Below are 26,703 nucleotides of genomic sequence, written 5' to 3'. Positions count from 1 at the left end.
ATTGTTCAAATGTGGGATCTCCCAGAAATAGATCTGATGGCTTCTCATCTAAACAAGAAACTTCCCTGGTATCTGTCCGGATCCCGGGATCCTCAGGCGGAGGCAGTGGATGCATTATCTCTTCCTTACAAGTGTCATCCTGCCTATATCTTTCCGCCTCTAGTTCTTCTTCCAAGGGTATTCTCCAATATTCTAAAGGAATGCTCGTTTGTCCTGCTGGTAGCTCCAGCATGGCCTCACAGGTTTTGGTATGCGGATCTTGTCCGGATGGCCTCTTGCCAGCTGTGGACTCTTCCGTTAAGACCAGTCTTTCTGTCTCAAAACCTTAATTTTAAGGTATGGAGTTTGAACGCTTGATTCTTGGTCAAAGAGGTTTCTCTGACTCTGTGATTGATACTATGTGACAGGCTCGTAGATCTGTATCTAGAGAGATATATTATAGAGTCTGGAAGACTTATATTTCTTAGTGTCTTTCTCATCTTTTTTCTTGGCATTCTTTTTGAATACCGAGAATTTTACAGTTTCTTCAGGATGGTTTAGATAAAGGTTTGTCCGCAAGTTCCTTGAAAGACAAATCTCTGCTCTTTCTGTTCTTTTTCACAGAAGGATTGCTAATCTTCCTGATATTCATTGTTTTGTACAACCTTTGGTTCGTATAAAACCTGTCATTAAGTCAATTTCTCCTCCTTGGAGTTTGAATTTGGTTCTGGGGGCTCTTCAAGCTCCTCCTTTTGAACCCATGCATTCTTTGGTCGTTATATTACTTTCTTGAAAAGTTTTGTTTCTTTTGGCCATCTCTTCTGCCAGAAGAGTCTCTGGGGCCCATTTATCAAAGGGCTTGCGGACCTGATCCGACACTGCGGATCAGGTCCGCAAGACCTCGCTAAATGCGGAGAGCAATACGCTCTCCGCATTTAACATTGCACCAGCAGCTCACAAGAGCTGCTGGTGCAACGCCGCCCCCCTGCTGACTCGCGGCCAATCGGCCGCCAGCAGGGAGGTGTCAATCAACCCGATCGTATTCGATCGGGTTGATTTCCGGCGATTTCTGTCCGCCTGCTCAGAGCAGGCGGACAGGGTTATGGAGCAGCGGTCTTTAGACCGCTGCTTCATAACTTGTGTTTCTGGCGAGTCTGAAGACTCGCCAGAAACACGGCCCTTCAAGCTCCATACGGAGCTTGATAAATGGGCCTGTCTGAATTATCTACTCTTTTTTGTGAGTCTCCTTTTCTGATTTTGCATCAGGATAAGGCGGTGCTGCGAACTTCTTTTGAATTTTTTACCTAAGGTTGTGAATTCTAACAACATTAGTAGAGAAATTGTGGTTCCTTCATTATGTCCTAATCCTATGAATTCTAAGGAGAAATCATTGCATTCTTTGGATGCTGTTAGAGCTTTGTATTATTATGTTGAAGCTACTAAGTCTTTCCGAAAGACTTCTAGTCTATTTGTCATCTTTTCCGGTTCTAGAAAAGGCCAGAAAGCTTCTGCCATTTCTTTGGCATCTTGGTTGAAATCTTTATTTCATCATGCCTATGTTGAGTCGGGTAACACTCCGCCTCAAAGGATTACAGCTCATTCTACTAGGTCAGTTTCTACTTCCTGGGCGTTTAGGAATGAAGCTTCGGTTGATCAGATTTGCAAAGCAGCAACTTGGTCCTCTTTGCATACTTTTACTAAATTCTACCATTTTGATGTGTTTTCTTCTTCTGAAGCAGTTTTTGGTAGAAACGTGCTTCAGGCAGTGGTTTCAGTTTGAATCTTCTGCTTATGTTTTTTCATTAAAATTTTATTCTGGGTGTGGATTATTTTCAGCAGGAATTGGCTGTCTTTATTTTATCCCTCCCTCTCTAGTGACTCTTGCGTGGAAAGATCCACATCTTGGGTAATCATCCCATACGTCACTAGCTCATGGACTCTTGCTAATTACATGAAAGAAAACATAATTTATGTAAGAACTTACCTGATAAATTCATTTCTTTCATATTAGCAAGAGTCCATGAGGCCCGCCCTTTTTTGTGGTGGTTTTGATTTTTTTGTATAAAGCACAATTATTCCAATTCCTTATTTTATATGCTTTCGCACTTTTTTCTTATCACCCCACTTCTTGGCTATTCGTTAAACTGAATTGTGGGTGTGGTGAGGGGTGTATTTATAGGTATTTTAAGGTTTGGGAAACTTTGCCCCTCCTGGTAGGAATGTATATCCCATACGTCACTAGCTCATGGACTCTTGCTAATATGAAAGAAATGAATTTATCAGGTAAGTTCTTACATAAATTATGTTTTTTTTAAAAGATAGATAATGCATCTACTACCCATTCCCCAGCTTTGCGCTAAAAACATGGTTATATTAATATATTTTAAGCCTCTAAATTTCTATCTGTTTCTAAGTCCCTAAAGACAACCCTTTGATCACATGTTTTGTATTAGCTTTTCACATCAGGGTAAGCTAGCTTATGTGAGCCATATAGATAACATTGAACTCACGCACTAATTGGCTTAACTGCAAGTCAATAGATAAAGTCATGTGATCAGCGGGCTGTCAGAATATGCTTAGATACAAGGTAATCACAGAGGTAAAAAGTGTATTAATATATCCATGTTTTCTGTGTAAAACTAGGGGTAATAAAGGGATTATTTATCTTTTTAAACAATAAAAAATTGCATTGACTGTCCATTTAGGTATTGATTTAAGACACCCCAAAGTCATTAGAAAAGTGAAGAAAAGCAGCTTAAAGGTCCATTAAACAGTAGAATATTACAGTCAGTAAATGCATATTAAAAAGACAATGCAAAAACACTAATGCCTAGATTTAGAGTTCTGCGTTAGCCGTCCAAACCAGCGTTAGGGGGTCCTAATGCTGGTTTTGGCCCCCACTGGTATTTAGAGTCTTGTAGGTAAGGGGCTAACGCTCACTTTCCAGCCGCGACTTTTCCATACTGCAGATCCCCTTACGTCAATTGCATATCCTATCTTTTCAATGGGATCTTTCTAACGCTGGTATTTAGAGTCTTGGCTGAAGTGAGCGTTAGAACTCTAACGATAAAACTCCAGCCGCAGAAAAAAGTCAGGAGTTAAGAGTTTTATGGGCTAACGCCGGTTCATAAAGCTCCTAACTACTGTGCTCTAAAGTACACTAACACCCATAAACTACCTATGTACCCCTAAACTGAGGTCCCCCCACATCGCTGCCACTCTAATAAAATGTTTTAACCCCTAATCTGCCGACCACACACTGCTGCAACCTATATTATCCCTATGTACCCCTAATCTGCTGCCCCTAACATCGCCGACCCCTATATTATATTTTTTACCCCCTAATCTGCCCCCCCCAACGTCGCCGCTATCTACCTACACTTATTAACCTCTAATCTGCCGACCGGACATCGCCGCCACTATAATAAATGTATTAACCCCTAAAACCGCCTCACTCCCGCCTCAAAAACCCTATAATAAATAATATTAACCCCTAATCTGCCCTCCCTAACATCGCCGACACCTAACTTCAAGTATTAACCTCTAATCTGCCGACCGGACCTCGCCGCTACTCTAATAAATGTATTAACCCCTAAAGCTAAGTCTAACCCTAACACTAACACCCCCCTAAGTTAAATATAATTTTTATGTAACGAAATAAAATAAATCGCTGCCACTCTAATAAAATGTTTTAACCCCTAATCTGCCGACCACACACTGCTGCAACCTATATTATCCCTATGTACCCCTAATCTGCTGCCCCTAACATCGCCGACCCCTATATTATATTTTTTACCCCCTAATCTGCCCCCCCCAACGTCGCCGCTATCTACCTACACTTATTAACCTCTAATCTGCCGACCGGACCTCGCCGCCACTATAATAAATGTATTAACCCCTAAACCGCCTCACTCCCGCCTCAAAAACCCTATAATAAATAATATTAACCCCTAATCTGCCCTCCCTAACATCGCCGACACCTAACTTCAAGTATTAACCTCTAATCTGCCGACCGGACCTCGCCGCTACTCTAATAAATGTATTAACCCCTAAAGCTAAGTCTAACCCTAACACTAACACCCCCCTAAGTTAAATATAATTTTTATGTAACGAAATAAAATAAATCTTATTAAATAAATTAATCCTATTTAAAGCTAAATACTTACCTGTAAAATAAACCCTAATATAGCTACAATATAAATAATAATTATATTGTAGCTATTTTAGGATTTATATTTATTTTACAGGCAACTTTGTATTTATTTTAACTAGGTACAATAGCTATTAAATAGTTAATAACTCTTTAATAGCTACCTAGTTAAAATAATTACAAAATTACCTGTAAAATAAATCCTAACCTAAGTTACAATTAAACCTAACACTACACTATCAATAAATTAATTAACTAAACTATCTTCAATTATCTACAATTAAATCAACTAAACGAAATTACAAAAAAAAACAAACACTAAATTACAAAAAATAAAAAAAGATTACAAGAATTTTAAACTAATTACACCTACTGATCGGAACAGCCAATAGAATGCGAGCTCACTCTGATTGGCTGATTGGATCAGCCAATCCGATTGAACTTGAATCTGATTGGCTGATTCAATCAGCCAATCAGATTTTTCCTACCTTAATTCCGATTGGCTGATAGAATCCTATCAGCCAATCGGAATTCGAGGGACGCCATCTTAGATGACGTCACTTAAAGGAACCTTCATTCGTCAGGAGTCGCCGATAGAAGAGGATGGATCCGCGTCGGCTGCTTCAAGATGGTCCCGCTCCGCGCCGGATGGAAGAAGATAGAAGCTGCCGCATGGATGAAGATGTCTACCGGTCTGGATGTCCTCTTCTTTCCGGATAGGATGAAGACTTTGGACCCTCTTCTGGACCTCTTCTTGCCGGATAGGATGAAGACTTCGGACCCTCTTCTGGACGGATCAGTGATACCCGGTGTGGTGAAGATAAGGTAGGGAGATCTTCAGGGGCTTAGTGTTAGTTTTTTTTAAGGGGTGTTTGTGTTAGATTAGGGGTATGTGGGTGGTGGGTTGTAATGTTGGGGGGGTATTGTATGTTTATTTAAATGCAAAAGAGCTGTTTTCTTTGGGGCATGCCCCGCAAAAGGCCCTTTTAAAGGCTGGTAAGGTAAAAGAGCTGTTTAATTTTTATTTTAGAATAGGGTAGGGCATTTTTTTATTTTGGGGGGCTTTGTTATTTTTTTAGGGGGCTTAGAGTAGGTGTAATTAGTTTAAAATTCTTGTAATCGTTTTTTTGTAATTAAGTGTTTTTTTTTTTTGTAATTTAGTTTAGTTGATTTAATTGTAGATAATTGTAGATAGTTTAGTTAATTCATTTATTGATAGTGTAGTGTTAGGTTTAATTGTAACTTAGGTTAGGATTTATTTTACAGGTAATTTTGTAATTATTTTAACTAGGTAGCTATTAAATAGTTATTAACTATTTAATAGCTATTGTACCTAGTTAAAATAAATACAAAGTTGCCTGTAAAATAAATATAAATCCTAAAATAGCTACAATATAATTATTATTTATATTGTAGCTATATTAGGGTTTATTTTACAGGTAAGTATTTAGCTTTAAATAGGATTAATTTATTTAATAAGATTTTTTTTATTTCGTTAGATAAAAATTATATTTAACTTAGGGGGGTGTTAGTGTTAGGGTTAGACTTAGCTTTAGGGGTTAATACATTTATTAGAGTAGCGGCGAGGTCCGGTCGGCAGATTAGGGGTTAATACTTGAAGTTAGGTGTCGGCGATGTTAGGGAGGGCAGATTAGGGGTTAATACTATTTATTATAGGGTTTGAGGCGGTTTAGAGGTTAATACATTTATTATAGTGGCGGCGAGGTCCGGTCGGCAGATTAGGGGTTAATAAGTGTAGGTAGGTAGCGGCGACGTTGGGGGGGCAGATTAGGGGGTAATAAATATAATATAGGGGTCGGCGGTGTTAGGAGCAGCAGATTAGGGGTACATAGGGATAATGTAGGTTGCGGCGGTTTCCGGAGCGGCAGATTAGGGGTTAATAATATAATGCAGGCGTCAGCGATAGCGGGGGCGGCAGATTAGGGGTTAATAAGTGTAAGGTTAGGGTTGTTTAGACTGGGGGTACATGTTAGGGTAAGATTTATGGTGATAGTAAGTGCGCTAAAAGAAAGCTAAAGGTATCCAATATTATCCAGTATTAAAAAGATATGTATAAAAGTGAAAAGTGTGATAAATGTGTATAATTCATAGTCAAAAATAAAAAGGGGGTGTGAGGGGAAAAAAGGGGTCTATGCAAAAAAATGACAGTGTCCGCAAAAAATAAGTGATTTTGTATCTTGGGAAGAACTAATATAATCTTCTAATCAAGATGTGCTAAAAAATAAAAATATGTAACAATAAGTGATGTGTCTATATATTGGTGTAATATCAAACTTTAGATAGTGTATGTGGGAAAAAAAAACAATACGTTAAATTGTAACGAAAAAACTATAATATCCAAAAAATTATGCAGCCTAAATCATATATCAAAAATATTTATTTATACATACTCACAAGCAAATAGAAGGGGACGTCTCCCCTAATAAAAAAGTAATAAAAACAGATTTAAGCAAGTAGAAATTCAATTCTAAAAAAGCAGACTTTGCTGAGAAAATGTGTTAAAAAATCCACAGTATTGTGCAGAGAGAGACAGTTCCTTATAGCATCCGAACCTTTCGTTGTTGCTTTATAGGTAGATTTTACTGACCAAGTTCAGGATTTAGAAAAAGTGTAGGCTCCTTATAGTACTATACAGTCATTCAACTTTATTGGACTTATTGCTTTAGGATACTTTCTACTTACTTCACCACCCGTGTGGCAACGATATCACCTGTACAGCTCCAAGTATCCAAACTGAGTCAGTGCGCCGCGTGTATCTCGGCGTCTGACGTCATCGGCAAACTTCAGCCGCTGTCACCGTAATAGTTGGCTTTTCTGGATATTATAATCCTAGGTGGTTTTGGAGATAATCACTCAAATATCCAGAAAAGCCAACTATTACGGTGACAGCGGCTGAAGTTTGCCGATGACGTCAGACGCCGAGATACACGCGGCGCACTGACTCAGTTTGGATACTTGGAGCTGTACAGGTGATATCGTTGCCACACGGGTGGTGAAGTAAGTAGAAAGTATCCTAAAGCAATAAGTCCAATAAAGTTGAATGACTGTATAGTACTATAAGGAGCCTACACTTTTTCTAAATCCTGAACTTGGTCAGTAAAATCTACCTATAAAGCAACAACGAAAGGTTCGGATGCTATAAGGAACTGTCTCTCTCTGCACAATACTGTGGATTTTTTAACACATTTTCTCAGCAAAGTCTGCTTTTTTAGAATTGAATTTCTACTTGCTTAAATCTGTTTTTATTACTTTTTTATTAGGGGAGACGTCCCCTTCTATTTGCTTGTGAGTATGTATAAATAAATATTTTTGATATATGATTTAGGCTGCATAATTTTTTGGATATTATAGTTTTTTCGTTACAATTTAACGTATTGTTTTTTTTTCCCACATACACTATCTAAAGTTTGATATTACACCAATATATAGACACATCACTTATTGTTACATATTTTGATTTTTTAGCACATCTTGATTAGAAGATTATATTAGTTCTTCCCAAGATACAAAATCACTTATTTTTTGCGGACACTGTCATTTTTTTGCATAGACCCCTTTTTTCCCCTCACACCCCCTTTTTATTTTTGACTGTGAATTATACACATTTATCACACTTTTCACTTTTATACATATCTTTTTAATACTGGATAATATTGGATACCTTTAGCTTTCTTTTAGCGCACTTACTATCACCATAAATCTTACTACATTTTTGAAAAGATAGAAGGATCTTTTCTTACTTGTAAGTTGTGTGGTATCCTGTTTATAAACCAGCGCTCTGCTTAAACACTTTTCTAGTACATGTTAGGGTGTTAGGTGCAGACTTAGGAAGTGTTTCCCCATAGGAAACAATGGGGCTGCGTTAGGAGCTGAACGCTGCTTTTTTGAAGGTGTTAGTTTTTTTTTCAGCTCAAACTGCCCCATTGTTTCCTATGGGGGAATCGTGCACGAGCACGTTTTTGAAGCTGGCTGCGTCCGTAAGCAACGCTGGTATTTAGAGTTGCAGTGGCGGTAAATATGCCTGTACGCTCCCTTTTTGGAGCCTAACGCAGCCCTTCAGAGGACTCTAAATACCAGCGTTGTTTAAAAGGCGCGGGGGAAAAAAGACACACGTAGCTAACGCACCCCTTCTAACGCAAAACTCTAAATCTAGGTGTAAGTTTGAATTTCAAATGAGTAGTAGATTTCTTTTAACAAATTTTAAAGTTGGTTTCATTTTTCCTCCCACTGCATCATCTGACAGCCATCAGCCAATCACAAAATGCATATACATATTGTTATGGGCTTGCAGTGTAACTAGAAAAATAATTTGTGACTTTTCTGTAAGAATAAAGTTATGTTCGTCTGTCTTCACTCTGTAAGTGCCAGATGGTTGTAACTAAAAAATGATTGTGTGAATAATGTGTTTTTTTTTTTTTTGCACTTACTCTATGCTTTCACATACAAATATGTTTTATATGTATTTTTCTGTAATCCTGAAATAAATAATTTATATAGCTTTATAATAGTTTTAAGTAAGGGTGATTTAAATAAACAAAATACATAATTTAGTATAGAAGTGAATTGTATCTATGTACAAGGACACAAAAGAAAAAAATATTGTTTATACTTAGTGATGTCATCAGATTAGTCTAAGAAACTATAAATATGTCTCTTTGTAGCCAGAGAAGCTAGTCTTTTCAAGATTGCAAGGTCATTCTATGGTATGTATAAGAATTATTATAATAAGCAAGCTTAATCAGATTTAACTGTCTGTATTTTGGATTCTAATCAATTAATTTTTTTTGTAAACTTATTTACTGCATATTAATATATAAATATATATTCTGATATTTTTGTCTCTCAAATTAATTTCTTATTATAGTATATAAATATATATATATATATATATATATATATATATATATATATATATATATATATACTGTACTCAGAAAATTGAGAAATGAGACCTGTTCTCTGAGATTGCATAAGTGAAAAAGGTGTGAACCACTACAATATATTCTATGAATCTTGCATATGCTCAGTAGGTGCTGGTACCTCAAAAAGTGTGCATATAAAAATATTGTGCACATTTAGGGCTAGATTACAAGTGGAACGCTAAATATCGCATGCGGGCAAGTAATATTAGCACTCCACTGAGTAATACCAGCACATGCTAATGTGCACTGGTATTACAAGTTAAAGGGACACTGAACCCAATTTTTTTCTTTCGTGATTCAGATAGAGCATAACATTTTCAGCAACTTTCTAATTTACTCCTATTATCAAATTGTCTTTATTCTCTTGGTATCTTTATTTGAAATGCAAGAATGTAAGTTTAGATGCCGGCCCATTTTTAGTGAACAACCTGGGTTGTCTTTGCTGATTGGTGGGTAAATTCATCCTCCAATAAAAAAAGTGCTGTCCAGAGATCTGAACCAAAAAATTGCTTAGATGCCTTCTTTTTCAAATAAAGATAGCAAAAGAACAAAGAATAATTGATAATAGGAGTAAATTAAAAAGTTGCTTAAAATTGCATGCTCTATCTGAATCACAGAAGAAAAAAATTTGGGTTCAGTTTCCCTTTAAGCGCAATGCGAACGCAAGCTCGCATTCGCATTGCTAGGAAGCATTGTGCTCATGAGAGCGCGCTTCCATAGGCTCCTATGGGAGCCTTATTCTGATGCCGTCAGAGACGGCATCAGAACCTAAGCACAGCGAAGAGGGTTAGTAGTGCAGTGATGGCAGCAAATATAAATACTTACAGCAAAATCCAAAGGCCTCTTCTCTCTGCCTGCTTATCCTCCTTGATCTGTCTGCAGCCTTTGATACTGTCGACCACCCTCTTTTGCTCCAAACCCTCGAATCCTTCTGCATCTGCGACACAGCTCTCTTGTGGTTCTCTTTCTATCTATCTAACCATACCTATAGTGTAGCCTTCTCTGGGGCATCCTCTGCCCAATTACCACTTTCTGTTGGGGTACCACAAGGCTCTATCCTTGGTCCCCTTCTCTTCTCAATCTACACGTCATCATTAGATTCCTTAATAAAGTCCCACGAGTTTCAATAGCATTTGTATGCTGACGACACCCAAATCTACCTCTCTGCGCCAGACCTAGCTCCTTCCTTGCTAACCCGTGTCACTAACTGCCTCTCTCATATCTCATCTTGGATGTCCTCTCACTACTTCAAGCTAAATCTCTCCAAAACTGAGCTCCTTATTTTCCCCCCTTCTTCCAAAATATCCACCCCCCTATTTCTCTATAACTGTTGCTAACTCCATCAGCGATAGAGACAGCCTTTTATCTAAACAGAAGGTATACTGGATATTTAAGTTGGGTATGCAGATCCCTATGGGATTTAACTCTGAGTCATTGGTGGATCCAGGGGGGGGGCAACGGGGCAATTGCCACCCCCGAGAATATAGTGAGAGAGAGGGCTTCCCTATTCCCTATTCCGCCGGCGCCGCAGAGAGAGTGTGTGTTTGTCACAGTGACATGCAGTCATAGGAGGCAGGTGAGGCAGCACCTCCCCTGTCCTATGAGTGCAATTACAGGTTTTAAGTTTTTCAATAATTAAAAAAAAAAAAAAGATTTTTTAAATTTGTTATTAAATTTTTTGTTGGTGTTAAGGTACCCTACCCCCCCACCCCTGCCACAGCCTCCGCCACATCTGCCGCTGCCACCGCTATAGCAAAACAACAGTTTAGTTTGCGGGTTTGACAGCCCATATGCTTAATACTTGAGGCTATGTGTGTAATCAGCCTCTGCAGGAGCAGCACCAGCCAATCAGCGCCCGCTATCCATAGGGCGGGAAAGAGCTGACATTGTATAGAGAGGCACAGAGTGAGACAGGACCAGTGAGTTGTGTGACGTGTGGGTGAGGCGGTGGGGAGGAGTCGGACACGCTACAGTCACACTGTGAAGGCCGGATTAACGTAGGGGCGGGAGGCATTGCAGCTCCATGCCCACACCCCTAGATAGGCCCCCAGCCATGCTATCCAATGATCGCTTGATTGCATAGCGCGCCAAAATTGTAGATGAGTGCTGGAGCCTGGAGGATTAACTTACTAAGGTAAGTGCTGTGGTAGTACCTCACAGCTGTTTCTTCTATGTTCCTTGAGATCTACAGCCAGAGCGTTACCGGGGACCTCACTTTTTCCTCAGGGGCCAAGTCTCATACCCTAAATATCCTGTTCTTAGTAAGAACAGGATATTTAGGGTATGATAATTGTCCCCTGAGGGAACTTCTTACTATTGCTGTACTAGCTTCCAACATCAGCATCAAATAGGGCTGATGAGCAGTGGTTCCTTCCAGCAGTAGCAGCTTCTGAGTGTACAGCTTGTGGAAGACCTGACTGGAAAAGCTCAGATACGTTCTATGTGTCGTTGCTTACCCAGCTGATATGGAATGTGCTGGCACATGATCTCCTAACCGACCCATGTTGCAGCTAGAGCTTGTGCCATAAGTTTGAGTAACTTTGTGACCTCTGGACTCAAACAGTTGTAAGGTGAGTGCATTAATAATTTTATGGGCTGCAGTCATACAATTCCCTTTACTGTCGCGTTCACAAAGTTACTCAAACTTATGGCATGAGACAGGCAGCTGTAGATGCAAGATGGGTCTGCCAGCTGTACAAACTATAATTTTAAATCTGTTATAAATATTGCATTTTAGTTAATTTTCGTGTTCCTAACATGTAATTGTCTGCACATGTGGTGATAACATTATACAATATTCTTCAGCACAGACAGATGCCAGTTATCCAAGGTTTTCTTTACCAATAGGATGGCCTGCATGATTGTAAATTTGCCCTGTTTGTCTTTATATTGCCAGCCCTTGTTGTTAAGCATACCAATACATACACATACTACCTATGCAAACCAATTATAACAGTTTTTATGCTGACCAGATGACAATCAATTTAAACAGTAAGGAGCACTGCATTTACTGTTTGACACAGCATACTGCCTATCTGATCATATAAGGAGACATTTATCATTTTAATTGGTATTTCTGTATGGCTATCTTCTCTTAAATTGTTCACCTGACTGGATGTATAAACAGTTTGTGTTGGTTTGCATGACAAGATATCAGAAACTTACCAATAATAATAGTTTTGCTTTAACAAACAAACAAAAAATAAAATACATGTTCAGGCATTTCTCAGTTCTCTAGGTGCATCATTGGGGCATAGCTTTATCAAAATACATTCGTTGATTGTCCATATCGACTCAATTTACATTTTTTCTGTGATTATTTATAATTGATTATTTTTTATTATTGATTTATTTATATATTTTTTGTCTCAGGACTCCTATTTAGTCTGCCTCTATCCTGCATGACCATTGACTTATCTGATTAACTAAGAAGCAAAATATTTGTGTGATCCCATTTTGTATTTACATGTATATTCTCAATTTCTTTGACTGATCCTTCCTAGCTGTACTACCAATATAATATATACATATAAAATAAAATAAAGAATTTTTTTTCTTTCAAAAATACATCACTTGTTAGTTCACAACTATTTCATACGTGTTGTGTTTTTTTTTTTTTTTTTTAAATATTCACTAGCCATAAATTGGAACTAACGAATGTATCTATGTATGAATTATAGTGTGTGATTACTGACTTTAATGTTTGATTGTTTATCTGACTTTATTTGTTTTTTTTAACTTTATTGGTTTTCTAACAACTACCATGTCTTTTTGTCTGTTGGTGTAAGTTTAATACCAGGTGGGATGTAAAGGGTTAAGTTTGTGGGGTGTGTATACCCATTAACCAATGAGTTTTTAGTACTCTATTTTTAAAGTGTGGAAATTGCTTAGACTATCAGTGTCTATGATTATGGCCTCATAGCCGAAACGTGTAGGACCTGTCTGCCTACCCTTGTCCTGTTGTTTATATTTGTGCGTTTCCTCGTTTTATCTTTTTGGATGATTAATACATTTTTTATTTTTTTACTTTTGGATCCGGGACTCCTCTTCTTTGTTTGTTGATACAAAGCCCTCAACTGCACTACTCCCCCCTACTTCTCAGACCTGGTCTCCAGATACTCTCCCTCCTGTCCCCTTCACTCCGCTGATGATCTCCTACTCTCCTCCACTCTTGTTACCTCCTCAGATTCCCATTTACAAGACTTCTCCAGACTGGCTCCCATCTTATGGAATTCTCTGCCTCGCTCCACAAGGCTCTGCCCTAGTTTTGAAAGCTTCAAGCGCTCCATAAAGACTCTACTATTCAGGGATGCATACAACCTACACTAACCTTCCTATCTCCACTGCTATCCTCTTGAACCCCTTAGCATGTAAGCCTATGAGCCCAGCTGTTTGTAGTTCCCCTTCATAAGAGCCGACTACAACAGTGCAACTCTCGGCAGGGCTCTCTACCCATTTGATCCCTGTAAATGTTATCTTGTATACTGCCTATGTTTATAGCGCTGCGGAATCTGTTGGCGCTCTACAAATACCTGATAATATTATACTTTTATATACATATATATTTATGTGTTAATATGTGTATATGTAAAGGCACTTACTCCCGCCAACTTTACCCCCAAAATAATGCCTAGTGCAGTTATTTTATTAAAAAATAAAGATGCTGCTATCTTTATTTTTAAATAAAATGTACTACATTGTATTTTGGGGGCATGTGGGGCACATTTATAAAATTAACCAGAGATCTGATCTCTAGTTAATTTTATAAGCGCTAATTGCAACTGTGAGTTTGCGGTAGCAATAACCAGCCACTTGTAATGGCTAGTTAAATATTGCAAGCGCGATAATTGAGTGCTCCACTTGTAATCTAGCCCTTAGTTGATGGAAGTAGAAAGTTGTTTAAAATGGTGTGCTCTATATGAATAATAAAAGTTTAATTTTGACTTAAAGGGACACTGAACCCAAATTTTTTCTTTTGTGATTCAGATAGAGCATGAAATTTTAAGCAACTTTCTAATTTACTCCTATTATCAAATTTTCTTCATTCTCTTGGTATCTTTATTTGAAATGCAAGAATGTAAGTTTAGATGCCGGCCCTTTTTTGGTGAACAACCTAGGTTGTCCTTGCTGATTGGTGGATAAATTTATCCACCAATAAAAAAGTGCTGTCCAGATTTCTGAAACCCCAAAAAAGCTTAGATGCCTTCTTTTTCAAATAAAGATAGGAAGAGAACAAAGAAAAATTGATAACAGGAGTAATTAGAAAGTTGCTTAAAATTGCATGTTCTATCTGAATCACGAAAGAAAAAAATTAGCTTCAATGTCCCTTTAAGTGTCCCTTTAAGGTACTAATGGCTCATTTGACTACACTGCAACAACACAAAATGTCTAGACCACAGCTGTTTAGCTTGTATTTGTGCGCTCATCTCCTGTCGTATAAACAGCATATTATGGTGTATTTTAATTGCTTTCTATCCGTTCTCTTTGCTTCCTAGTGCAGCATTTGTTAATGTTATTTCATTTTCTAGTGTCTGGACTACGCAGAGTGAAAAAGAAGCTGTAATGGGAATATGGTGAAACAAACATAGTGGGAGAAAAATAGGTATTTAAAGGGATAATGAATGTGAGAGCAAAAAAAAGGTCAGAGGTGAGGAAAGGGGCTGGTGAGGAGAGATAGAAAAGTAGTCCTTAAATATGTGACAGGGAATGATTCACTAAAGTTCAGTTATGTAGATTAGGACAGATACAAAGAAAACTCTGAGGCATCTATCTTACCTTTAATAAGTGACATCCTTTTTAATCATGTTTAACAATGCTTAACAAGTATGATTACTGCCATTATTGTTAAATATGCATTCTGTCTGAGTTATGTGAAATTATGTAGAATGTTCTGGAAGCTTTTGCAATATTACACTAAATTTATGAACCAAATTAATCAATCCAGAATAAAAAATGAATAAATAACTACCTACAGCCCATGAAGTAGGTGAAAAGCCTTAATTGAAACAGTATTCATAAATGCTCAAAAATATTTTATTGAAATGTTACACATAGCATGTTGTGGTTTAAGATGTAGAAATTCAAATGTCACAATGTAAATATTGCTGTAGAAATTAAAGCATTGAATGTCCCAAATTCAAATATCTCAGGGTTAGAAAAAGTGTTGACTGATTGGCAGCCAGGGAGGTCTGCAACACATTTAGAAATAGTAAGAATACTAACGGCTAGATTTAGAGTTTGGCGTTAGCCGCCAAAACCAGCGTTAGATGCTCCTAAAGCTGGTTTTGGGCTACCGCTGGTATTTAGAGTCAGTCAGGAAAGGGTCTAACGCTCACTTTCCAGCCGCAACTTTTCCATACCGCAGATCCCCCTACGCCAATTGCGTATCCTATCTTTTCAATGGGATCTTTCTAACGCCGGTATTTAGAGTCTTGGCTGAAGTGAGCGTTAGAAATCTAACGACAAAACTCCAGCCGCAGAAAAAAGTCAGGAGTTAAGAGCTTTCTGGGCTAACGCCGGTTCATAAAGCTCTTAACTACTGTGCTCTAAAGTACACTAACACCCATAAACTACCTATGTACCCCTAAACCGAGGTCCCCCCACATCGCCGCCACTCTATTAAAAATTTTTAACCCCTAATCTGCCGACCGCACACCGCCGCCACCTACGTTATCCCTATGTACCCCTAATCTGCTGCCCCTAACACCGCCGACCCCTATATTATATTTATTAACCCCTAATCTGCCGCCCCCAATGTCGCCTCCACCTACCTACAATTAACCCCTAATCTGCCGACCGGACCTCACCGCTACTATAATAAAGTTATTAACCCCAAATCCGCCTCACTCCCGCCTCAATAACCCTATAATAAATAGTATTAACCCCTAATCTGCCCTCCCTAACATCGCCGACACCTAACTTCAAGTATTAACCCCTAATATGCCGACCGGACCTCACCGCTACTCTAATAAATTTATTAACCCCTAAAGCTAAGTCTAACCCTAACACCCCCCTAAGTTAAATATAATTTAAATCTAACGAAATAAATTAACTCTTATTAAATAAATTATTCCTATTTAAAGCTAAATACCTGTAAAATAAATCCTAATATAGCTACAATATAAATTATAATTATATTGTAGCTATTTTAGGATTAATATTTATTTTACAGGCAACTTTGAATTTATTTTAACCAGGTACAATAGCTATTAAATAGTTAATAACTATTTAATAGCTACCTAGTTAAAATAATTACAAAATTACCTGTAAAATAAATCCTAACCTAAGTTACAATTAAACCTAACACTACACTATCAATAAATTAATTAAATAAAATACCTTTTGTACCTTAGCTTTTTTTATTTTTTGTACTTTAGTTAGTTTATTTAATTGTATTTATTTGTAGGTATTTCATGTAATTAATTTATTGATAGTGTAGTGTTAGATTTAATTGTAGGTATTTTATTTAACTAATTTATTGATAGTGTAGTGTTAGGTTTAATTGTAACTTAGGCTAGGATTTATTTTACAGGTAGTTTTGTAATTATTTTAACTAGGTAGCTATTAAATAGTAAATAACTATTTAATAGCTATTGTACCTGGTTAAAATAAATACAAAGTTGCCTGTAAAATAAATATTAATCCTAAAACAGCTACAATATAATTATTATTTATATTGTAGCTATATTAGGGTTTATTTTACAGGTAAGTATTTAGCTTAAAATAGGAATAATTTATTTAATAAGAGTTAATTTATTTTGTTAGATTTAAATTATATTTAACTTAGGGGGGTGTTAGTGTTAGGGTTAGACTTAGCTTTAGGGGTTAATACATTTATTAGAGTAGCGGTGAGGTCCGGTCGGCAGATTAGGGGTTAATACTTGAAGTTAGGTGTCATCGATGTTAGGGAGGGCAGATTAGGGGTTAATACTATTTATTATAGGGTTAGTGAGGCGGATTAGGGGTTAATAACTTTATTATAGTAGTGGTGAGGTCCGGGTGGCAGATTAGAGGTTAATTATTGTAGGTAGCTGGCGGCGACGTGGTGGGGGGCAGATAAGGGGTTAATAAATATAATATAGGGGTCGGCGGTGTTAGGGGCAGCAGATTAGGGGTACAGCGGGATAACGTAGGTTGCGGCGGTGTACGGAGCGGCAGATTAGGGGTTAAAAAAAATATGCAGGCATCAGCGATAGCGGGGGCGGCAGATTAGGGGTTAATAAGTGTAAGGTTAGGTGTGTTTAGACTCGGGGTTCATGTTAGGGTGTTAGGTGCAGACTTAGAAACTGTTTCCCCATAGGAAACAATGGGGCTGCGTTAAGAGCTGAACGCTGCTTTTTTGCAGGTGTTAGTTTTTTTTTCAGCTCAAACTGCCCCATTGTTTTCTATGGGGGAATCAGTGCACGAGCAAGTTTTTGAAGCTGGCCGCGTCCGTAAGCAACGCTGGTATTGAGAGTTGCAATGGCGGTAAATATGCTATACACTCCCTTTTTGGAGCCTAACGCAGCCCTTCTGTGAACTCTAGATACCAGCGGTATTTAAAAGGTGCGGGAGAAAAAAAGCCAGCGTTAGCTACGCGGGTCGTTACCGACAAAACTCTAAATCTAGCAGTAAGTTATTTAGTGGACACAGCTGATTTCCCTGCTTATATATTTAAAGGGACAGTATATACTCATTTTCATATAACTGCATGTAATAGACACTACTATAAAGAATAAGATGCACAGATACTGATATAAAAATCCAGTATAAGACTGTTTAAAAACTTACTTAGAAGCTGTCAGTTTGGCTCTGTTGAAAAGGCAGCTGGAAAGCCCACTGCAAGTGGCAAATAAGACACTCCCCCTCCCCCTTCTTTTACATATGAAAAGAAACTTTACACAAACAGGAGCAAGCTGGAGAAGGTAGCTGACGGTATTCACATAAAACTTTGGGGCTTGGTTAGGAGTCTGAAAATCAGAACAATGTTATTTAAAAATAAGCAAAACTATACATTTATTTTAAAAAAAACTTTATGGGCTATATAAATAGATCATCTACAAAACATTTATGCAAAGAAAAATTGAGTGTATAATGTCGCTTTAACATTAGCTTGGGCTGTGCATTGTTACAACAACATTTGTTCACATCTTTGAAGTGAACATTTTATAAGTAAGGCATTAATAAAGAATTATAAACGAATTTGAACAAGGATTGGGCAAGGGGCAAGACATAAGGTAAGTACATTTGTAATATTATGTTTTATGTATCTCATTGTTTCCTTATGCAATTGCTGCTGTGATATTGTGTCTTATGTGTTTAATTGGGTCCCACTTTTGTAAAAATGCTCAATATATTCATATTCCTTTTTGCTATCTCTTGACTCTATAACAAGCTACATTATTCAATTACTCATTCTCCCTCTCCACCTGCACTGTTCATTAGCCCATCTCTCTTAAACTCACCTTACTTTTGTACTCATAAACTTTACCTATTCCTAAACACTCTCTCTCCCCTCTGCAGTCTCACTACTGCAAATCTGTATCTCAACTCATGTCACTCTCCCTCTTGCTTTTACTAACTGCTGGTGACAGTTAGTGCACATCCATGTGTACCGTTCCATAGACTCAGAAAACAAAACTCTGGCAACCTTACTCACATTCCTCTTGCAATTGCATCTGCCCCTTCACTTGTGCACTCTGGAACTCACGCTCTGTTTGCAACAAGCTCACTTCTATACATGACCTCTTTATCTCCCGCTCCCTCAACCTTCTGTCCCTAGCAGAAACCTGGCTCTCTCCCCTAGACACAGCATTCACTGCTGTTCTGTCACATGGGGGTCTCCACTTCAGCCACACTCCTAGGTCTGGTAATAGACAAGGAGGTGGTGTAGGTATTTTACTTTCCTCTCGTTGCACCTTTCAACAAATACAACCCATGTCTTCCCTCACATTTTCCTCATTTGAAACCCACATGATTCACTTATTCTCTCCCCTCTCTATATGTGTTGCAGTCATATACCAACCCCCTGGCTCCTTAACTCAATTTTTAGATCACTTGGCTACCTGGCTACCTTATTTCCTTTCCTCAGACACCCCTGCCCTCATTCTTGGTGACTTCAACATCCCTCTTGACAATCCCACTGCCTCCTCTGCAAAACAACCTCTGCATCTCACTTCCTCCTTTAGTTTGTCACAATGGACTGATTCTCCCACTCACAAAGATGGCTACTCCCTTGACCTGATCTTTAGCTATCGATGCACTATTTCAAACTTCACAAAATCCCCTTTTCCTCTTTCTGACCACCATCTCCTCACTTGCAACATATCATCCCTTCCTACAACTCTCCCTCCTTCTATTCCTCACACCAAACTTCACAGAAGCATTATGCCATTAGATCAGCAGCAGCTTGATAATTCCCTCGAACCTCTCCTCTCATCCTTCTCCTCCTTTTCCTGCCCTGACCAATCTATCTGCCACTATAATTCCACCCTTACATCCGTCCTTTACAATCTGGCCCCACTTACCATAGCTTGGAAATCACACATTCATCCTCAGCCCTGGCATAATCCTCTGACACGGTACTTACACAGATGTTCCCGTACTGCTGAGCAGCACTGGAGAAAATCTTGGAGTTCAGCTGATTTTCTTCATTACAAATTAATCTTGAACTCCTACTATTCTGCCCTCAATCTCTTTAAGCAACATTACTTCTCTACTCTTATCTCTACTCTTTCTTCAAACCGAAAACGTCTGTTCTCCACTTTCAATACTCTTCTCTGCCCACCCCTACCTCCTAATACAACCTCTGTCAGCTCAAGACTTTGCCAGCCACTTAACAACAAAATCTACTCTATCAGAAACGAAATCAACTCTCAACATACTTCCATTCTCTCACCCCCTCAAACGCTCGCAATCAACCACAACCCACATAGCCATAAACTTAGCTCTTTCTCCCCTGTTACTGAAGAAGAAGTTTCTCACTACCTGTCCCCTTAACCATATCCCCTCACAGCTACTCCCCTCCCTCTCTTCTACCCTTACCCCTATACTAATACACATTTTCAACCTCTCCCTTAGCATCGGTATATTTGCCTCATCTCTGAAACATGCACTGGTCACACCTATCTTTAAAAAACCTTCCCTTGATCCGACCTCCCCATCCAACTGCCGCCCTATTTCCCTCCTCCCTCTTGCCTCAAAGCTTCTTGAAAAGCTAGTATATACATGCCTATCCCATTTCCTTACATTAAACTCCCTCCTTGACCCACTGCAATCTGGATTTCTTTCCCATCTCTCCACAGAGACAGCAATCCTTAATGTTACTTACGACCTATTTACAGCAAAATCAAAAGGCCACTTCTCTCTGCTTATCCTCCTTGGTCTGTTCGCAGCCTTTCATACTGTTGATCACCCAAATCCTCCAATCCTTCGGCATTTGTGACAAAGCCCTCTCGTGGTTCTCTTCCTACCTGTCAAACCGTACCTTTAGTGTAGTCTTCTCTGGGTCCTCCTCTGCCCCGTCACCACTTTCTGTCGGGGTACCGCAAGGCTCTGTCCTCGGTTCCCTTCTCTTCTCAATCTACACATCATCATTAGGTTCCCTAATTAAGTACCATGGTTTCTAATATCATTTGTATGCCAACGACACCCAAATCTACTTTTCTACATTAGACCTATCTCCTTCCTTGCTAACCCGTGTCACTAACTGTCTTTCTCACATCTCTTCCTGGATGTCCTCTCACTACTTTAGGCTAAATCTCTCTAAAACTGAGCTCCTTATTTTCCCCCCTTCTTACAAAATCTCTACCCCCAATCTCTCTATAACTGTTGCGAACTCCATCATTACCCCTACCCCACATGCCCGATGTCTTGGGGTCACATTTGACTAAGATCTTTCTTTCACTCCTCACATTCAGTCCTTGGCTAAAGCCTGCCACTTCTACCTTTAAAACATCTCTAAAATTAGACATTTCCTTACACAAGACACAACTTAGATTTTATTCCACTCTCTCATCCTTTTCCGCCTCGATTACTGCAACTCTATCATCTCTGGTCTCCCCAGCTGCTGCCTAGCTCCTTTATAATCCATAATGAATGCCTCTGCCAGGCTCATCTTCCTTACATTTTGCGCTTCATCTGCTGCACCTCTCTGCCAATCCCTTCACTGGCTTCCACTTGCCTCTAGGATTAAACACAAAATTCTTACTCTGACATACAAAGCCCTCAACTGCACTGCTCCCCCTATATCTCAGACCTTGTCTCCAGATAATCTCCCTCCCGTCCACTTCGCTCTGCTCATGACCTCCTACTCTCCTCCTCTCTTGTTACCTCTTCACACTCCCATTTACAAGACTTCTCCAGACTGCCTCCCATCTTTGGGAACTCTCTGCCTCACTCCACAAATCTCTCCCCTAGTTTTGAAAGCTTCGAGCTCTCCCTAAAGACTCTGCTGTTCAGGGATGCATACAACCTACACTAACTAACCTTTCTTTAAACCAATTCCTCTCCTCCATTGCTATCCCCTGAACCCCCTTAGCATGTAAGCCTAAGAGTCCAGCTGTTTGTAGATCACTTTCTTAAGAGCTGACTACAACAGTGCAACTCTTGGCAGGGTCCTCTACCCGTTTGATCCCTATAAATGTTTTGTCGTACTCCGCATTTGTTTATAGCGCTGCGGAATCTGTTGGCGCTCTACAAATAACTGATAATAATAACAAAAAGTAATAAGAATAACCCAGATTCTCGTTCTAACCTGAATCCTACCCATAACCCTTTGCCAATTCAATATACAACACCTTATCCCTGCAATGTTTATTTTAATTGTGTCCATTTAAATCTGCACAATTCTAGGATGCTGAATTTCAGTCACAGCATTTTTATTATTATTTGTTATTTTATGGTCCAGTATCCCTTTTACTAATTTCTTCATATGTTAAAGCACTGTGCTAAAGTAAATTCAGTCCTGTGACTTTCAGTGGGCTATTTACCAATCCTCATAGGTGGTTGTGAGGTCCTAAATTAAAATAAAATATCTTCTACTGATGGTCACTAATGCCTGCATGCTACAGTTTTATTCTTGGTGTGTAGGAGAGAGGTTTAAAATAAAACCAGATGGTGGTTTTCTGGATGTCTGTTACACACAGTACCTGGGCTTTGATTGAAAAAACACATGACCAGTGGTCTCATAGACTTCAGGTATAAATATATAAAATACAATATTGAAGCGAACAATATTTTTTAGCATATCCTAAACTTTTAGTAGTGTGTGTGTATATATGTATGTGTGAAATGTTTTATACTTAAATATCAATGAAATACTATAGTATTTAACTAATAATTACATCAAGGGTAATTTAGCTCACTATCGGCACTATCAAGTTTTTCAGCACGCCCTCATAGAAATCTATTATGTGAGGTATTTAGCACACCTGGTGATCCGACACCCAAGTGTTAGCGCTCCATAGACTATCTCTCCAGTGCTAAAATATTATTATTAAAATGCAATAACAGTTACCTTGTGTAGGGGATAGACAATTAGTAATTCCTCACACAACATATACCGGTATATCATATGCCTTTAACACATATATGTCTTTAAGAGTATTGTCTTTAAGAAATAAGTTACACTTGTTCTGCCTTTTTATTCTCATAGCAGAGCTTATCTAGAAAGAGTGGGATGTTACATTTCGAGACATACAGTGCTAGGTTCTAGTGTGAGAATATTTGTTTGTTATGAAAAACCCTCTAATTAAAATGCCTGCTAAATGAAATAATATGTTTGACATAAAGCTAGACACACCTGCGTAACCTGTAGATTAAATTATTAGAATTGCTAAGGGGGGGGCAGATAACATCTTTGAGAAAAGTTGCATACAGCATCTATTAGATTAACTGCCAGTATTCTACTGAATTATGATGACTTTTAAGCTATCGTGATGACCTGCCTGTTTGCCACTGTATGCTGGCATTAATGCCTTATTCGAAAGCCGAAGATAAGTAGGGTTTATAGTTTAACCACAGCTTAGTGTAACCATTATGTTTTAATAAATTTACAGGCTCTTAACTGATTTTTGTTATTGCAATAAGTTCATAAGAAACACTGTGATTATTCTAATGCATTCTTGTGCATCAGTTCCCTTTTTCAGTACTATGGTGAGACCTATGGGCTGATTTAACAATGTGCGGGCAGAGATCGATAAATGCCGACATTGTATTTATTATTGCACAAGCATTGCTGTCCGCCGCCTCAGACCTCTGCATCTTAACTCCTGTTTCCGGTGAGCTTGAAGGATCGTGTGTAAACCGTTGCATTCGGGCCTTATTAAATTGACCCCTTTGTTTGCGCTTTCCCCAGCGTCAGGGCATAACACTGATTTTAACGTAAGCTGTAGATTTAATTTTCTGGCAATTATCAAAATGTATTTTCTCTTCCTCCTGTATCATGTAACAGCCACAGTAAATTTCCTTAAAGCGATTGTAAAGTTAATTTTAGTTTAATTCATTAAACTTTACAATGAAGCTTCTTTATTAAAATACTTACCTTTACTTTATGGAAAACATACTGCATCTCCAGCTGTAGTTAGCATATCGTTGCATGTCACCTTTGGTGTCCAGATTGTGGGGTACGCAACAATTGGAGGAAGCTGGATTCATAATCAATATGCTAAATACAGTAAGAGATGCGGGTGGAGGATCACTGGTCTGTTTTCAATAAAGCAAAGGTAAGTATTTTAAATTGGGAGTATTTTTTATAGATATAACATTTTAATTATCATTTTGGTATTAAAATATCCTTACAGTTAAAGGGACAGTATACAACAATTAACCGCATGTACTAGACACTACTATAAAGAAGAATATGCACAGATACTGGTATAAAAATCCAGTATAAAACTTTTAAAAAACTCACTTAGAAGCTCCCAATTGAGCACTGTTGATGAGGTTAGGCTGGGACACCCACTGAAAGGGGCTGATATCAGATACTCCCCCCTTCCCCTGCATATAAAAATACCCATTATACAAACAGAAACAAACAGGAGTCTGTAGAAATCAGTGAACATCTAAAACTTTGGGGCTTGGACAGAAGACTGAAAATCAACACAAACGGCTAGATTACGAGTTTTGCGTTATGAGCGGCTCGGTACTAACTTACAAGTTATTTCCACCGCTCACCTCCCTCTAGCGCTGCTATTACAAGTTTGCAAAAACACAGCGTTAGCAGGCAATATGGCAGCGTTGAGCAAAATTGAGCTCCATACCGCACTCAAATACCAGCGCTGTTTTGAGCTGGTTTTACGTGCTCGTGCACGATTTCCCCATAGACATCAATGGGGAGAGCCGGCTAAAAAAAAGCCTAACACCTGCAATAAAGGAGCGTAAATCTCCGTAACGCAGCCCCATTGATTCCTATGGGGAAAGAAAATGTATGTTTACACTTAACACCCTAACATAAACCCTGAATCTAAACACCCCTAATCTGCCGCCCCCGACACCCGCCGCCACCTACCTACACTTATTAACCCCTAATCTGCCGCCCCAATGTCGCCGCCACCTATATTACACTTTTTAACCTCTAATCTGCCGCCCCCGACATCGCCGCCACCTACCTACACTTATTAACCCCTAATCTGCCGCCCCAACGTCGCCGCCACTATACTAAAGTTCTTAACCCCTAAACCTAACCCTAAGTCTGACCCTAACACCCACTAACTTTAAAATAATTAAAATAAATCTAAATAAAACTTACAATTAATACCTAAGTAATTCCTATTTAAAACTAAATACTTACCTGTAACATTGTAGCTATCTTAGGTTTTATTTTTATTTCACAGCTAAGTTTGTATTTATTTTAACTAGGTAGAATAGTTAGTAAATAGTTATTAACTATTTACTAGCTACCTAGTTAAAATAAATACAAAGTTACCTGTAAAATAAAACATAACCTGAGTTACACTAACACCTGACATTACACTAAAATTAAATAAATTACATTAATTAAATACAATTAACTAAATTACAAAAAAAATAAACACTAAATTACACAAAATAAAAAAGAAATTATCAAATATTTAAATAAATTTAATTACTCAAAACAGCTCTTTTACCTGTAAAAAATAATACAAACAACCCCCCAACAGTAAAACCCACCACCCACACAACCAAGCCCCCCAAATAAAATCCTATCTAAAAAAACCTAAGCTCCCCATTGCCCTGAAAAGGGCATTTGGATGGGCATTGCCCTTAAAAGGGCATTAAGCTCTTTTTCAGCCCAAACCCTAAGCTAAAAATAAAACCCACCTAATAAACCCTTAAAAAAAACTAACACTAATCCCTGAAGATCCACTTACAGTTTTTGAAGACCAGACATCCATCCTCAACGAAGCCGGGAGGAATCTTCATCCAAGCGGCAAGAAGACCTCAACGAAGTCGGGAGAAGTCTTCATCCAAGCGGCAAGAAGTGGTCCTCCAGACGGGCAGAAGTCTTCATCCAGAGGGCATCTTCTATGTTCATCCTTCCGACGCGGAGCAGCTCCATCTTCAAGACATCCGGCGTGGAGCATCGTCTTCTGTCGACGGCTCTTCAAGAATGAATGTTCCTTTAAGGGACGTCATCCAAGATGGCGTCCCTTGAACTCTGATTGGCTGATAGAATTCTATCAGCCAATCGGAATTAAAGGTGAAAAAATCCTATTGGCTGATGCAATCAGCCAATAGGATTGAGCTTCAATCATATTGGCTGATCCAATCACCCTCGTACTCTTCTAGATTGTACACGTTCCCATGGGAATAGGCCCTTCATTCCTCCTGTATTTGTTTATTTTTAACTTTTTGTCTTGTCTCTTATAAATATTGTATCATCGTTGCACATTTATCATTTGTACCATTGGACAGCGCTGTCGAATTTGTTGGCGCTTTATAAATAAAGTATAATATTACTTCATGAAACATTATTGGGTAATTTTTCAACAGCTAAAAGGATTTGATAAACCCAGACAACACTTTTCAACTTATTACTGATTACCACAAATGTTTTTGAATGAAACATGGGTTTTCCTCATGGGCAAAACACACTGAAATGTCCTGCTACCATAATAGGATAATGTTAAGAAGCAATGTCACAAAAATTATGCTTCCTGCTCCATCAATTAAAGTTTACAAATAAATAATAGGCATGTTTATACATACACAATTAATTTACCATGTTCTTTGGAAACTGACAGCATTCTTGACGATATTTACATAATCTGCTAATTTGTTCTGCTACAAAGAGAGTGTCCCGAGATTACCCCTCCCCCCCCAAATGTTAAGTTATTGTAAAATGCAGACACAAAAATGTAGAGATAACTTTATAAAAGGCAAATCATACTTCCTGGTTAAGGTAAAGTACTTTAAAGGGACAGTCTACACCAGAATTTTTATTGTTTTAAAAGATAGATAATCCTTTTATTACCCATTCCCCAGTTTTGCATAACCAACACAGTTATATTAATATACTTTTAACCTCTGTGATTATCTTGTATCTAAGCCTCTGCAAACTGCCCCTTTATTTCAGTTCTTTTGACAGACTTGCAGTTTAGCCAATCAGTGCCTGCTCCCAGATAACTTCACGTGCACGAGCAGAAATTAGCATATGAACCTCCTAGGTTAAGC

This window comes from Bombina bombina, chromosome 2, assembly GCF_027579735.1.
Source record: "Bombina bombina isolate aBomBom1 chromosome 2, aBomBom1.pri, whole genome shotgun sequence".
In the NCBI taxonomy this organism is placed as follows: domain Eukaryota; kingdom Metazoa; phylum Chordata; class Amphibia; order Anura; family Bombinatoridae; genus Bombina; species Bombina bombina.
This window is presented reverse-complemented; position numbering follows the sequence as displayed.